This window comes from Mirounga leonina, unplaced genomic scaffold, assembly GCF_011800145.1.
Source record: "Mirounga leonina isolate KUSES-001 unplaced genomic scaffold, KU_Mleo_1.0 Mir_127, whole genome shotgun sequence".
NCBI lineage: Eukaryota > Metazoa > Chordata > Mammalia > Carnivora > Phocidae > Mirounga > Mirounga leonina.
In genome coordinates this window covers 46943339-46958605 of record NW_023270316.1, presented here as the reverse complement: position 1 = coordinate 46958605, position 15267 = coordinate 46943339, and the positions used below count along the sequence as shown (strand labels likewise).

General features: G+C 38.3%; 1 pseudogene; it reads right to left on the bottom strand.

Annotated features, from left to right (window-relative positions):
• Nucleotides 1-1491: 1491 nt before the first annotated feature.
• Nucleotides 1492-4012, bottom strand: LOC118009173 (annotated as a pseudogene).
• Nucleotides 4013-15267: the final 11255 nt, after the last annotated feature.

Below are 15267 nucleotides of genomic sequence, written 5' to 3'. Positions count from 1 at the left end.
ATACTCTTTCTTTATCCATTACTATATCCCTTCCTTATTCCTCTAACAGTCCAGTCTCTTTCACCCAGGTATTGTTACATTTTTCAGGTTTATCCTTGTCTTCCCCCACCTGCAAAACCCCACTTTTTAGTCACTTTAAGAGAAAGTTAACATGAAAGCAAAATATGCAACTAATAATCTTATGCTAATGTATTAATAATTCATTTAACTTGATGTGTTTCTTTTCCCAAGAGGTCAGCATTTAGAGAGAGATGGAAAGCCTATGTTTATCCTAAGGCACTTCCAATAATGGAATTTCCAATGATGAGAAAGTGCCTTTGGGCAGGAGAAGTTTTTTCCCATTCGTATTACAGATATCCATGAGGAGGGGCGTATTGGAGCTGGTTTGTACCAACTTGTGAGAACCGATCATTAAGGTAAGGACACTGTCCCTGTAGATCTTATGCTCTAGTACATGGTAACAACACATCAACAACAACCAAAAAAACCAAAATCAAAACCAAAAACAAACACGAAACATGAAAAGCAAAACTAAGATACACATGTACAGTATATTTTAGGTAAGATGGATAGTGAAATCTCATGAGAATGTGACATTTGAGTTGTGGCTTGAAGGAAGCAAGAAAGGGAGCTTTGTGAATATCTGGGGCAGAAGATTCCTAGTAAAGAGAATGCCAAGAGCAAAGATCCTGTGGCATGAGTGTGCCTGCTGTGTCTGAGGCAAAGTGAGGACCATATGACTAGAGGTGAGTGAGACAGAAGTGAGGAGTTGGTGATTAGAGTACAGAAATAACAAATGGCCAGATCACAGAGGGCCATGTGGTTGCATTAAGAACTGTGGCTTTTACTTTAGATGATATGAGAAGATTTTAAAGCAAAGGAACGACATGGAAACCCATTTTTAAATGGGATCTATCTGGCTGCTATAATGAGAATAGATTGGAAAGGAGGAGAGTAGACACAGAGAAACCTATTAGAAAGCTATATCATATCCAGGAGGCTTGGACTATAATAGTTGCATTAGTGATAATAAAAACCAAGTGAGATTCTTTGAAAAGATATAGTTAGAATACCTGGGTTGAAGGAGAAAGGAAGGTAAGCTGACTCTAAGGTTTTTACCTCAGCAATTAGGTGGGGAATTTGCAGTAATTAAGGGTTTGGAAGTGAATCACAGATCTTATTTTTAGATAATTTGTATTAAAAATACCTGTTAGACTTCAGAAGGGAGATGTAGAGTAAGCAGTTGGATATACACGAGTCTGAAGTACAGGCTAAAAAATAGATTGGGGTGTCATCAGCAAGTAGATGGCATTTATTTATTTATTCGTTTATTTTATTATTTTTTTCTCAATAAGCTTTTGTTTTAATGGGTCTCAAAATTCTGTGAGATTTTTGGTCAAGTTGTTTCCATTAAAAAGTACTGATTTTAAAAGCTAATAACTTAAAACTGCCGCCCCCCCCCCCCCCCCCCCGCCACACACACAAAACAAATGGTCCACAAAACATTCTCTTTTCCTTTTGAAGGTTTTACGAGGCATTGTTACCATTAACCAGCCTTTTACTATTAAACTTAAATGCCCAATTGATACAAACAGTTCTGAGACGTTCTCCCACCGCTGATTAACACTGGGGTGGCAGGTATTAGGAATAATATTCATTTAGCTTTCTGAGCTTTCTGGGTGGATTGGTGACCTTGCCAGCTCCAGCTGCCTTCTTGTCCACTGCTTTGGGGACACCCACAGCAACTGTCTGTCTCATGTCACGAACAGCAAAACAGCCCAGAGGAGGATAGTCAGAGAAGTTCTCAACACACCATATCAACAATAGCGGTATCATAGGATTTTAAGAACTTGGGGCCATCTTCCAGCTTTTCTCCAGAACGATGATCAATCTTCTCCTTCAACTCAGAAAACTTGCAAGCAATGTGAGCCGGGTGAAAATCCAGCAGAGGTGCATATCCAGCACTGATTTGGCCTGGATGGTTCAGGATAATCACATGAGCCCCGAAGCCAGCTGCTTCCATGGATGGGTCATTTTTGCTGTCACCAGTCACATTGCCAGGGCGAACATCCTTGACAGATATGTTCTTTTTTGTTTGTTTGTTTATTTTTTTTATTCTTATGTTAATCCCCATACATTACATCATTAGTTTTAGATGTAGTGTTCCATGATTCATCATTTGTGCATAACACCCAGTGCTCCATGCAGAACGTGCCCTCCTCAATACCCATCATCAGGCTAACCCATCCTCCCACCCCCCTCCCCTCTAGAACCCTCAGTTTGTTTTTCAGAGTCCATCGTCTCTCATGGTTCGTCTACCCCTCTGATTTCCCCCTCTTCATTCTTCCCCTCCTGCTACCTTCTTTTTTCCTTCTTTTTTTTTTTCTTAACATATATTGCATTATTTGTTTCAGAGGTACAGATCTGAGATTCAACAGTCTTGCACAATTCACAGTGCTTACCAGAGCACATACCCTCCCCAGTGTCTATTACCCAGTCACCCGCTCCCTCCCACCCCACCCCCCACTCCAGCAACCCTCAGTTTATTTCCTGAGATTAAGAATTCCTCATATCAGTGAGGTCATATGATACATGTCTTTCTCTGTTTGAGTTATTTTGCTCAACATAATACCCTCCAGTTCCATCCATGTCATTGCAAATGGCAAGATCTCATTTCTTTTGATGCCTGCATAATATTCCATTGTATATATATATATACCACATCTTCTTTATCCATTCATCTGTCGATGGACATCTTGGCTCTTTCCACAGTTTGGCTATTGTGGACATTGCTGCTATAAACATCGCGGTCCAAAATCTATAAAGAACTCATCAAACTCAACACCCAAAGAACAAAGAATCCAATCAAGAAATGGGCAGAAGACATGCACAGACATTTTTCCAAAGAAGACATCCAAATGGTCAACAGACACATGAAAAAGTGCTCAACATCCCTCAGCATCAGGGAAATCCAAATCAAAACCTCAATGAGATACCACCTCACACCAGTCAGAATGGCTAAAATTAACAAGTCAGGAAAGGACAGATGTTGGCGGGGATGCGGAGAAAGGGGAACCCTCCTACACTGTTGGTGGGAATGCAAGCTGGTGCAGCCACTCTGGAAAACAGTATGGAGGTTCCTCAGAAAGTTGAAAATAGAGCTACCATATGGTCCAGCAATTGCACTACTGGGTATTTACCCCAAAGATACAAAAGTAGGGATCCGAAAGGGTACGTGCACCCCGACAGATATGTTCTTGACATTGAAGTCCACATTGTCCCCAGCAAAAGCCTCACTCAAAGCTTCATGGTGCATTTCAACAGATTTTACTTCAGTTGTGACATTGACTAAAGCAAAGGAGACCACCATTGACAGGTTTAAGAACACCAATCTCCACCTGGGCCATAGGGACAGTACCAATACCACCAATTTTGTAGACGTCCTGGAGAGACATACGCAAGGGCTTGTCAGTTGGACGTTGGTGGCAGAATGCAATCCAGAGCTCCAAGCATGTGGTTCCACTGGCATTCCCATCTTTATGGGTGACTTCCCATCCCTTGAACCAAGACATGTTAGCACTTGGCTCCAGCATGTTGTCACCGTTCCAACCAAAAATTGGCACAAATGCTATTGTGTCAGGGTTGTATTCAATTTTCCTAATGTAGGTGTTGCCTTCCTTAATGATTTCCTTGCATCTCTTCTGGCTATAGGATGACTCAGTGGAATCCATTTTGTTAACACCGACAATTAGTTGTTTCACACCCAGTATGTCAGCCAGAAGGGCATGCTCACAGTTCTGCCTGTTCTTGGAGCTACCTGCTTCAAGTTCACCAACACCAGCAGCAACAATCAAGACAGCACGGTCAGCCTAAGATGTGCCTGGAATCATGTTTTTGATAAAGTCTCTGTGTCCTGGGGCATCAATAATGGGCCCATGACACTCAGTCTCAAATTTCCGCAGAGAGATATCAACGATGATACCCTGTTCACGTTCAACTGTCAGTTAATCCAAGACCCAGCTACACTTGAAGGAGCCCCTTCCCATCTAGCAATCTCCTTCTCAGATTTTTTGATAGTTTTCTTGTTGATCCCACCACGCGGTAGATCAGATGACCAGTAGTGGTAGACTTGCCCAAATCTGTGTCCAATGGTGACAATGTTGATATGAGGCTTTTCCTTTTCCCCTTTTGGTTTAGGTTTAGCGGTGGATTGCACGACACCTGTGTTGTAGAAGCACACCCATTGTGAAAAAATAGTAGATGGTATTTAAAATCATGAGGCAGAATGGGATCACTTAGGGAGTAAATATAGGTAGAAAAACAAATCCCTTTAATGAGATAGACTTTACCCAGAGTATTATAGCTAAACCACTACCTACATAACAGTCTCTCCTCTTCCTCCATCTCGGCTTATACCCATGCTAATATAAACAAAACACTATTTCACCTTATATTCTTTAGAAAAATCTAACTCTTATCAATACTTTAAAATTCAGCTTAATCATCACATTCTCCATGTATCTAGAGAATGGCCGAGTTGTCATTTTAATAGAAAATTATAGACTCACACACTAATCCCCCTTTATTTAACTTACATTCCTGTAGTGTTATTGTCTTCTGTATCATCTCTCTCACCCATCATATCATGAACCTTCTAGAGGCGAGGATCACATATTTCCCATGCCCAGCCTTCCACCTGAAAATTTGAAGACACTTAGGGTATAAATAAATAAAATAAAAAGAAATAAGAGTAGAAAGTAAGAGGGGAAAAAGGATAAAGAGAGTTTGCAGGGAAACAGTGGAAAGGGATGCGGGGGAGGGAGACAAATATATATTTTATCCAGTGTGTAAGGCTGGTTCTGAAAAGCTGCTTGCAATTTTTACAAACATGGAATACATACTGTATAGCTTAGCAGAACATGATTTAATTTCCTCTTCTGTGAAATGAGAGTGTTGAACTAAGTCCCTTCCAGCTTTAAAATGCAAAGGCTTTATGACTCTCAGATTCCCAAGTGAAATATGATCTGTGATTCGTGTATGTTTTTTCTTCTCCGTGTGTGGTCATGCCTGGTTATCTAAAGCCCTCTTGCCGGCCGGGGATGCCGTCACCACCCCTGCTTCCTCTTATGTCCTCTCTGCCCTGATTTACTAGGCTTTAATACCATCCTTATTTTACACGTTATTATTGCCTCTCAAAAAAAATGCATGTTTGCTGTATTTGCAATTTTTGTTTGCTCTGTGTCGCCTTGACTTCCTTTTTCACTTTGTAAAGCAAAAGAGAAGAAAACCAACCAAACAAAAGCCCTCTTTCTTCTCTCTTTAAAAAAAAAAAGAGAAACAAAACTTTGACATTAGGCAGAAAGATGATCAGTAAATACTATCACTTAAAAACTGCTGAAGTTTTTAAGGCACCTGGGTGGCTCAGTCGTTAAGCGTCTGCCTTCAGCTCAGATCATGATCCCAGGGTCCTGGGATCGAGCCCCACGTCGGGCTCCCTTCTCGACGGGAGGCCTGCTCCTCCCTCTCCCACTCCCCCTGCTTGTGTTCCCTTTCTCGCTGTGTCTCTCTCTGTCAAATAAATAAATAAATAAATATCTTAAAAAAAAAAAAAACTGCTGAAGAAGACATTGGATAGGAAAATGTGACAGGATTTTGCCATCATTATAATTCATTCACATGTGGTGTTTCAGAGAAGCTTGCCGTTGACTGCTACTGCTCCATAGTTTGCCATTTATCATCAAATATTAGTTAATAAAAGACCTACCTTTATCCTCTTGTCATCTTTTCTGCTTCCCTCAAAGGTCGCTGCTGAAGTATAAACCAGTGGAACATGGCCTTGATATAGATTTCATTACAAACTGATTCCATGTAATGCAGCCTGCACTGGTGACTTAGTTCTGAAATTAGGCACTTTCTATACCAATTCTAAAAGCTCAAAACCTTTATTTTTCTTCCTAGATTATAGAAAATCCCATGGAGAGAAGTATTAGATTTAGAATTCAGGTGTTTACGGTGAGGTGAAATAAAGCTCTAAAGTCTAAAACTCATTAAACTAAAACATATTAGGTCAACTTTTAAATCCGTTTCTCACTCGGTGCTTAAAAAAAAATAACACAAGCCCATTAGTCTTCCTGTTCTTGTCAAATACACAACCGGGAGTTGATTTTCCATTAGAAAGGAGATTAAATTTAAAAACCAGAATAATGGAAAGTTTAAGGAATACCGAGTAAGTCATAACATATTTGTAAACTAAATCCTCCTTTGCAAGTGTTAAGTGATTAAATAAATCATATTTTAGTATACTGCTTTAGCACCAATATGATTATTTTTTGCAACACCAGACCTACTTTCCTACCATTGGTTGTATATATTAATTCAGAGTCATTTCAACCAATCAAATGGCAGGTGCCTACTGAATTTTTATAAAGTGATCAATGCTGTGTTTGGTTCTATAGAACAGTAGCTTTCAAACTTTTTGAACTAAGATCCACAGTTTAGAAATGCATTTGTATTGTGAACCAGCATTCATGCACACAATTCAACAAAAAGAAAAGTTTCATGAAAAAAAACCTTAGGTTTATATAGCGAAACATTCTGATGTTGTCTTTGCTTTCTTCTCTACTCCATTCAGTTATTCTATTATAAATCATCAACAAATGTTGATCGAGACCCAGGACCAGCAGATTGAAAAATATCATTCTGGAGTACATATGGATTCTCTCTTTAGGAAGGTTACAGTTAGGTCAGGAAGAAAGAATAACATGAAACAAAATATGGTTTAATATCAGAATCAGTCAAATTGTCTTCAAAAAGATGAAATCTGAGCCAGACTTTGAAGAACAAAAAGAATGTGGCAAAGTGAAAGTGCAAAGGGGAAAGGCCAAATCAAAGGAACAGCCTTGCGTGTGTGTGTTCCCAAAATAGTGAGCAGACGATCCTGGTTGAAATGCGAGATATGCTTTGGGCACTAGGGAATTATAAAGACAAAGAAATTATTTTTAATTAAATGCACAGGAAGTCCAAAAATAAGAGAGAGAAGTTTACACCTAATATAGGAGAAACCAGAGAGCAATTTAAGGATTTTGATCATTACAAATGTGTTGATGAAATAATACTTTAAAAGGCTGTGCTATGAAAAAAGCATCCAGACTGTATTCTAAAGGAGTGACTCCAGGGAGGAAGACTCACTGTGGCAGTAATTCTGATGTCATGTGAATAGAATCTAGACCAGGTGGTGGCATCAAGAAAGTATATTAAATAAAGCCGTCGGCATGGTATCCAAATTCTCTGCTTACAGAGATGACATACATATATTAGGATTTACTCTCAGATTGTTTCCCTTAAATGTTTACAACTTAAAAATATTATAGAGTAAAATATAATGAATATGATTCACTCATTAAGCAAATATTAAATATCTACTATTTTTTTTAAAAGATTTTATTATTTATTCGAGAGAGAGAGAATGAGAGACAGAGAACATGAGAGGGAGGAGGGTCAGAGGGAGAAGCAGACTCCCCGCCGAGCAGGGAGCCCGATGTGGGACTCGATCCCGGGACTCCAGGATCATGACCTGAGCCAAAGGCAGTCGCTTAACCAACTGAGCCACCCAGGCGCCCTAAATATCTACTATTAAGCACTATGATAAATGCTGGAAATAAGTGGTGAACTGGGCTCTCTGAATCCAATAGGTTATACAATTGAATAGATTTTTCTTTTTGGCTTAAACAATAGAAATTTGGGGCACCCGGGTGACTCAGTCGGTTAAGCATCTGCCTTCAGCTCAGGTCATGAACCCGGAGTCCTGGGACCAAGTCCTGCATCAGGCTCCCTGCTCAGTGGGGCGTCTGCTTCTACCTCTGCCCCTCATGCCATCCTTGTGCTCTCTCACACACACTCTCTCTCTCAACTAAATAAATAAAATCTTAAAAAAAAAAAAAAAAACAGGAGCGCCTGGGTGGCTCAGTCGTTAAGCGTCTGCCTTCAGTTCAGGTTGTGGTCCCAGGGTCCTGGGATTGAGCCCCGTATCTGGCTCTCTGCTCTGCGGGGAGCCTGCTTCTCCCTCTCCCACATCCCCTGCTTGTGTTCCCTCTCTCGCTGTGTCTCTCTCTGTCAAATAAATAGATAAAAGCTTTAAAAAAAAAACAATAGAAATTTATTTTCTCACACTTCTGGAGACTGGGAATCTGAGATCAGGAGCCAGCATGGTCAGTTACTGGTGAGGGCTCTCTTCCTGGTTTCTAGATGGTTACCTTCTTGCTGTGCTCTTACATGGTAGAGAGGGAAAGTAAGCTCTCCGGTGTCTCTCTTTTTAAATTTTTTTTTTTTTTTAATTTGAGTGTAGTTGACACGCTAAATCAATTCTTCTTCTTCTTTTTTTTTTTTTTTTTTTAGAGACAGAGAGAGAGAGAGCAGCAGGGGTTGTGTGGAGGGACTGAGGGAGAGAGTGAATCCCGAGCTGGGTGTGGAGCCCAACATGGGGCTCAATCTCACAACCCTGAGAAAATTATCTGAGCCAAAATTAAGAGTCAGACGCTTAACAGACTGAGCCACCCAGGCGCCACTAAATCAATTATTCTCAAATGTTTTAAGTTTCCAGGGGGTCCAAGGTGCTATCTGGAGAGAACGATGGAGAGGATGGTCGAGTCTCAGTCAAAGTCGTAACAGAGCAAAGCAAAAGCAACATTTGGTTAATGACTGTTTCAAGGTGAGGTCAGCTACTTCTGCAGAAGTATGGTCTACATTCACTTGAATCAGATTGTTCAAATGCTTATGATTTGACCCCCACCCTTATCTACTTGATCAAGCTATTTAGGATTGACTAGGAAATCTGCATTTATAACATATACCCCAAGGATATTCTGAGACTACTCAAGTTTGAGAATCACTTTTATTTTACAGTCAAGTGAACTGAAGCTGGGGAGATTAAATGATGTTCACAGTCATACTGTCAGTGATAAAACTAAAACTAGGATCTGAGTTTTCTTGATGTTAAAATGGAATAATTTTTGTATCCAGACGTATCTGACTATGGAATTTGACTCTGTTTTCTACTAGTTATATGACCTGTGTCAAAAGGATTAAGCTTTCTGAGCCATCAATTCCTTTTCTGAAAATGGGAATAATAATGCCTACCTTAAAAGTGTTGCTTAGATTGTTTGCAGGATTTAAGTTACATTTTTTGAGCCACCAGTGCCTGGCAAAAGGATGCCCCATGGATTGTAGCTATTGCTACGTGTCTGCTATATTAGGGTTAGTAGAACAAGCGATCAAGGGCTCGGGCTGAAGCTAAACCATGTATGCTCAGATCCCATCTCTGCCATTTACTAACTCAGTGACCTTGGGGGAAGAGTGTGACCTTGTTGTGTCACAATCCCTTCATCAGTAAAGTGGTGGCAATGGAACCACCTCAAAGATTTGTTGTAAAGATTAAATGAGTTAAGACAAGTAAATCACATGAAACAAAGCTTGCCATGTTCTCATATATAAGAACATGTAAAAGTTCTCAATATGCTATTATTATTATGTCCTGACACAGAAAGAGAAAAAGAACAAGACTTGGGGAGGTCACTGCTCATGGGCAGGCTTCTGTGTAGTCAGACAATTTCAGTTACAGAAGAGTAAGTGTAAACTGTGGAGCATTTAAAAGAGGTCAGTGCAAACTTAAGAGTCGGGAAAGCTTGGATACCTGTTTCTCCTGTATATAGAGTTGGCTCCTTGGATATTTCAAATTTAGGTAAGACCGAAAAGTGGGTAGACTGTATGTTCCCTCTGGGTGTCCTTGTTCTGCTCTTTATTTTTCTCAACTGTCTTTCTCCTTCTTAAAACTTTTTTGTTCCTTTACTCTGGGCAACTTTATTTTTCCTTGGATTTCCAAAAAGCCAGTGAGACAGAAATGCCATTGGTACATTTTGAAGATATTTTATAGTTTCTTGGCTATGAAATATATTTATCAAAGTCAGAAAATAAATTATTATTCCCAAAGAGGAAAAATTATTTTGAAAAGCTTTAGTTAACTTCTTGTCCATTAAAAAATTCAGGTCATAGCAACTAATTAGGTTCCTAATGCAATCTAAGTAACATATCAGTTACTTTTGTTTAAAAACATATCTTCATGATGATTAACATTAGATTAATGGAGTGAGTCATATTTATATGTGCACATAAAAGCAGACAATCATTAAGACCTATTGATTCTACTTTCAAAAATGGTCTCAGGCCAGTTATTTGTGTGTCTCAGACAATGACTAATGACTGTCACCTCCACATTATAAGCAGTCCTCTCTAAAAGACTGTTTTGATAACCTTCTACTGAGTATCCTAAAGCATTCCCCATACACAAACATAGTGATCTTTTAAAACCACAAATCTCCCTACGTCACTCCTCTGCTGCAAGCAGTTCAATGGCTTTCCATTGTTCTTAGGATAAAGTAAAAAAGCCTTTAAAAGATCCATATGGTCCTGCATATATCTTATCATCTTACTATGGTGTCATACATCCTCACCCTCTTCAGGTCTCCCTACTGACTTTAACACTGGAAAACTCTTTCTTGCTCTTCATCTACCACCAACACACATGGACACACAGAGACTTTTTTACCTAGCTACTCATATTCCTCAACCAAATCTTAGGTTTAAATTTCATTCTTCCAAAAAGTCTTCTCCGATTCCATAGAATCTTTTAGTTTTAGCAGGCTGGTATAAAAGAGTGAAGACTAAAATATTCTATGGAATCAGAGAAGACTAATGTATATACTTTATAGTCCTTATCACAGCTGAGGCCAAATAATAAGTTATTTAAGATTTGGGTCCACATTGTGCTTAAACCTCAGCATGTTGGGGACCATGCAGGGATAGTTCAATATTACATTCAAGTCCCCTGGAAAAGTGCCAAGCACAGAGTAGGAACTCAACAAATATTTATTAAGTGAACAAATTCATGAATAAATAACATGTAAGATTGAAATTTTAAAATTGGGTGCATATTTGTCATTTCCTGACTTGTTAATTTTAGCCATTCTGACTGGTGGAAACAACAGATGTTGGCGGGGATGTGGAGAAAGGGGAACCCTCCTACACTGTTGGTGGGAATGCAAGCTGGTGTAGCCACTCTGGAAAACAGTATGGAGGTTCCTCAAAAAGTTGAAAACAGAATTACCATATGATCCAGCAATTGCACTACTGGGTATTTACCCCAAAGAGACAAACGTAGGGATCCAAAGGTTACGTGCACCCCGATGTTTATAGCAGCAATGTCCACAATAGCCAAACTGTGGAAAGAGCCAAGATGTCCATCAACAGATGAATGGATAAAGAAGATGTCATATATATATACAATGGAATATTATGCAGCCATCAAAAGGAATGAAATCTTTCCATTCGCAATGATGTGGATGGAACTGGAGGGTGTTATGCTGAGTGAAATAAGTCAATCAGAGAAAGACATGTATCATATGACCTCACTGATATGAGGAATTCTTAATCTTAGGAAACAAACTGAGGGTTGCTGGAGTGGGGGGGGTGGGAGGGATGGGGTGGCTGGGTGATAGAAATTGGGGAGAGTATGTGCTATGGTGAGCGCTGTGAATTGTGTAAGACTGTTGAATCACAGATCTGTACCTCTGAAACAAATAATACATTATATGTTAAAAAAAAAAAAAGAAGAAGAAGAAGATAGCAGGAGGGGAAGAATGAGGGGGGGAAATCAGAGGTGGAGATAAACCAAGAGAGACAATGGACTCTGAAAAACAAACAGAGGGTTCTAGAGGAGAGGGAGGTGGGAGGATGGGTTAGTCTGGTGATGGGTATTAAAGAGGGCACGTTCTGCATGGAGCACTGGGTGTTATATGCAAACAGTGAATCATGGAACACTACATCAAAAACTAATGATGTAATGTATGGTGATTAACATAAATAAATAAATAAATAAATAAATAAATAAATAAATAAATAAAATTGGGAACATATTATTGTTAATGATAGGCACTACTTGCATTGACTAAATAGACTTGAATTCTAACAAATTAACAATTTTGTTAGATTTGGTAACACAAATGTGCATATGGCAGTAATGAAATGCATCTCTATTAGTTTCTTCTTATCTTTCCAACCATGTTTTTTTCTTTTCTTTTTTCATTTCTTTTTTTTTTTTTTTTGCTTTAGTATGATCCTTAGGCCTTAGTGTGATGTACACCAATTGATATTAATTTGAGCTAATGAAAGCTTAAGGAATAATTTGAAAGTATTGTCCATTAGTATCAAATGAAGTAAAATGAATGCAATGGTCCTTTGTTAGGTTTTAGTCTGTAAGACATCTTTTTCTTTTGAGAGCAAACCTCCTCCATCTACTAGATTATCAATCCAATGTCCCCAGTGACTCCAAACCAGGTGGATGTGGATTTGAGATCAATGTTAGTAGATTAAGACATGGTGTAGGCACATGATCAAAGCAGAACTAATCAAAATTTAAATGGAGTTATTTCTATGAACATTTAGCTAGAGTCTTCCTCTTTCTGAGACTGGGACTAGTCAAGTTTTAGCTTTGGCTGGTCATTTTCTTGTGAAATAGAGATAGTCTGCTTAAAAATAAAGTAAGAGTAAAGAACACCAAAGGTGACAGATAAACAAAATTACTCAGATCTAGCTGTCCTTTAGAATTAAAATTTACTTAATCAAGTAAACATTTTTTAATCAATCTAAGTTTGCATTTTAGACAGAGTTTATAGAACTAAAGTTTCTTTGACCTACTCCTTTAATGGGATGTAAGTATACACATGTGACACAGTATTGTTAAAAAATAGATTTGTGGATATACCTCCCTTGAGCCCAAAGATGAAAGTAGAAACACATATATGATATGGTAAAAATTTTACTGTAGATTTTTACAGCCCTGAGCATGTGGAAAGCATTATGTACAATAATGCAGCCATATTAAGAAATAATTTACAAAATGTGTACCAAGGAGAAGGAACAGAATAAACGAGGGATTTAGAAACCATGCTGTATCAGTGTAAATCATGTAGACTGGTGTTATATTTTTTTTATAAAACAAAGCTTATAGCAGAGGTCAGCAAAGTTTTCCTATGAAGTATTAGATAGCAAACATTTTAAGCTCTTCAGGCCATATGTTCTTTGTGACAAATCGTTAACTTGGCCTTGACAGCATGAAATAGTCACAGACCATACATAAATGCATGACTGTGTTGCAATTAAACTTTATTTATAAAAACAACTGATGGGCTGGGTTTGATGTAAGGTCCATAGTTGTTAATCCTTGCTTTGTATCATACTCTCTAATACTACTCCAAAATAGTCACACAGTCAGGATGTTTTTTCTAAAGTCCTTGGGATGGAGATAATTCATTCTTGAGTTTTGGACTCATATCGATGTTATGAAAATCTAGAATAGAACCAATTGTCCCAAAATCTATGGTGTTCAATTGCAGCAGGCAGGAGTGTATTAGAGAGAACATTTTACAATTCTAACTTGACTTTAAATATCAAGAGCCAAAGATTAAAAAGACTAAAAGTAGAGAGATTACTAAAGTATATGGAAAACACTAAAGACTCCATCAAAACCCATTATAACTAATAAATTCAGTGAAGTTGGAGGGTACAGAATCAATATACAAAACTCAGTTGTATTTCTATACACCAGCAATGAACTATCAGAAAGAGAAATTAAGAAACCAATCTTATGCAGCAAAGTGTTTGCCAGGGACTGGGAAGTGGGGGAAATAAGGAGTTGTTGGTAAAAGAGGATGAACTCCTAGTTATAAAGTAAATAAAACCTGAGGATCTAATGTATAACATGGTGTCTCTAGTTGATAACACTGTATTATAAAATTGAAATTCCCTAAGAGAGGAGAACTTAAATGTTCTCATGAAAAAAAGGTAAATATGTGAAGTGTTGGATTTGTTAATTAACTCGATGGGGGAATCTATTCATAATGCACAGGTATATCAAAGCATTATATTGCACACTTTAAATATTCTGCATTTTTTTTGTTGATTATACACCAATAAAGCTGAAAAAAGAAGCTTCATAAGAAGAGCAAATGTATGGGCACAGTTCTTCATACAGTCTCATGATCTAAGGCCATAGAAATGAATGATTCTGTGTGAACTCATATTCCAGTGAAAGACAAAAGAAACTTTTACATTTAAATAAAGAGAAAAATATATGATAGAAATAAGTGTTATGCAAATAATTAAAATGGGTAATGACATAGTATGTGTGTGGATGACTACTTGGGATTGGTGGTCAGAAGTGGCCTCTCAGAGGGTGACATTTATTTTTATTCTTATTTCTTTTTAAGATTTTACTTTTTTTTTAAAGACTTTATTTATTTGTCAGAAAGAGAGAGAGGGAGAGAACACAGGCAGGGAGAGTGGCAGGCAGAGGGAGAGGGAGAAGCAGTCTCCCTGATGAGCAAGGAACCCCATGCAGGACTCAATCCCAGGACCCCGGGATCATGACCTGAGCCGAAGGCAGACACCCAACCAACTGAGCCACCCAAGCGTCCAGGGATTTTCTCTTAAGTAATCTCTACACCCAACGTAGGGCTTCAACTTACAACCCTGAGATCAAGAGTAGCATGCTCTACTGACAGAGCCAGTCAGGCACCCCTCAGAGAGTGACATTTAAATGAAGCACTGGCAATATAAAATCAGGAAGAAAAACATTCCAGACATAGACAACAAAAATTATAAGGTTAAAAAAACAAGTTGCACTGTTGAATAAATAGAAAGTCAGTGTACATAAACAAAATGACTGAAAAGGAGAGTACTATTGGATAAGGTTTAAATAAAGGCAAAGGACTAAAGGACTTTGTATGCAGGATAAGGAGTCAGAATTTATTTCAAGTTCAGAGTGAAGTCAATGACTTTAAGTAGGAAGTGATTGTACATGATATATGTTTTTAGATGACTGTGGCTATCATGATTTTCATGGGAATATATCAAGCATTAAGCAGGAAACCAATTGGAATGCCAGGCAACACATGATGGAGAAAAATGGATGGGTTCACTCTATGTTATTGTAGTTGAAAACATTTACTGATGCGGTGGATGTGATGGGGAAAAGAAAGAGTAATCAAAAATATTACCTAGGTTTTTTTGCTTGAGCAAGTTTTTTTGCTAGGGTGGATGATGTTATGGTTTGATGAGATGAGGAAAACAGTAGCAGGATTACATGATGAGGAAGAAATCGAGAGTTCTGGTCTACATTTGTTAAGTTTGGATGACACATAATATATACTTAATACT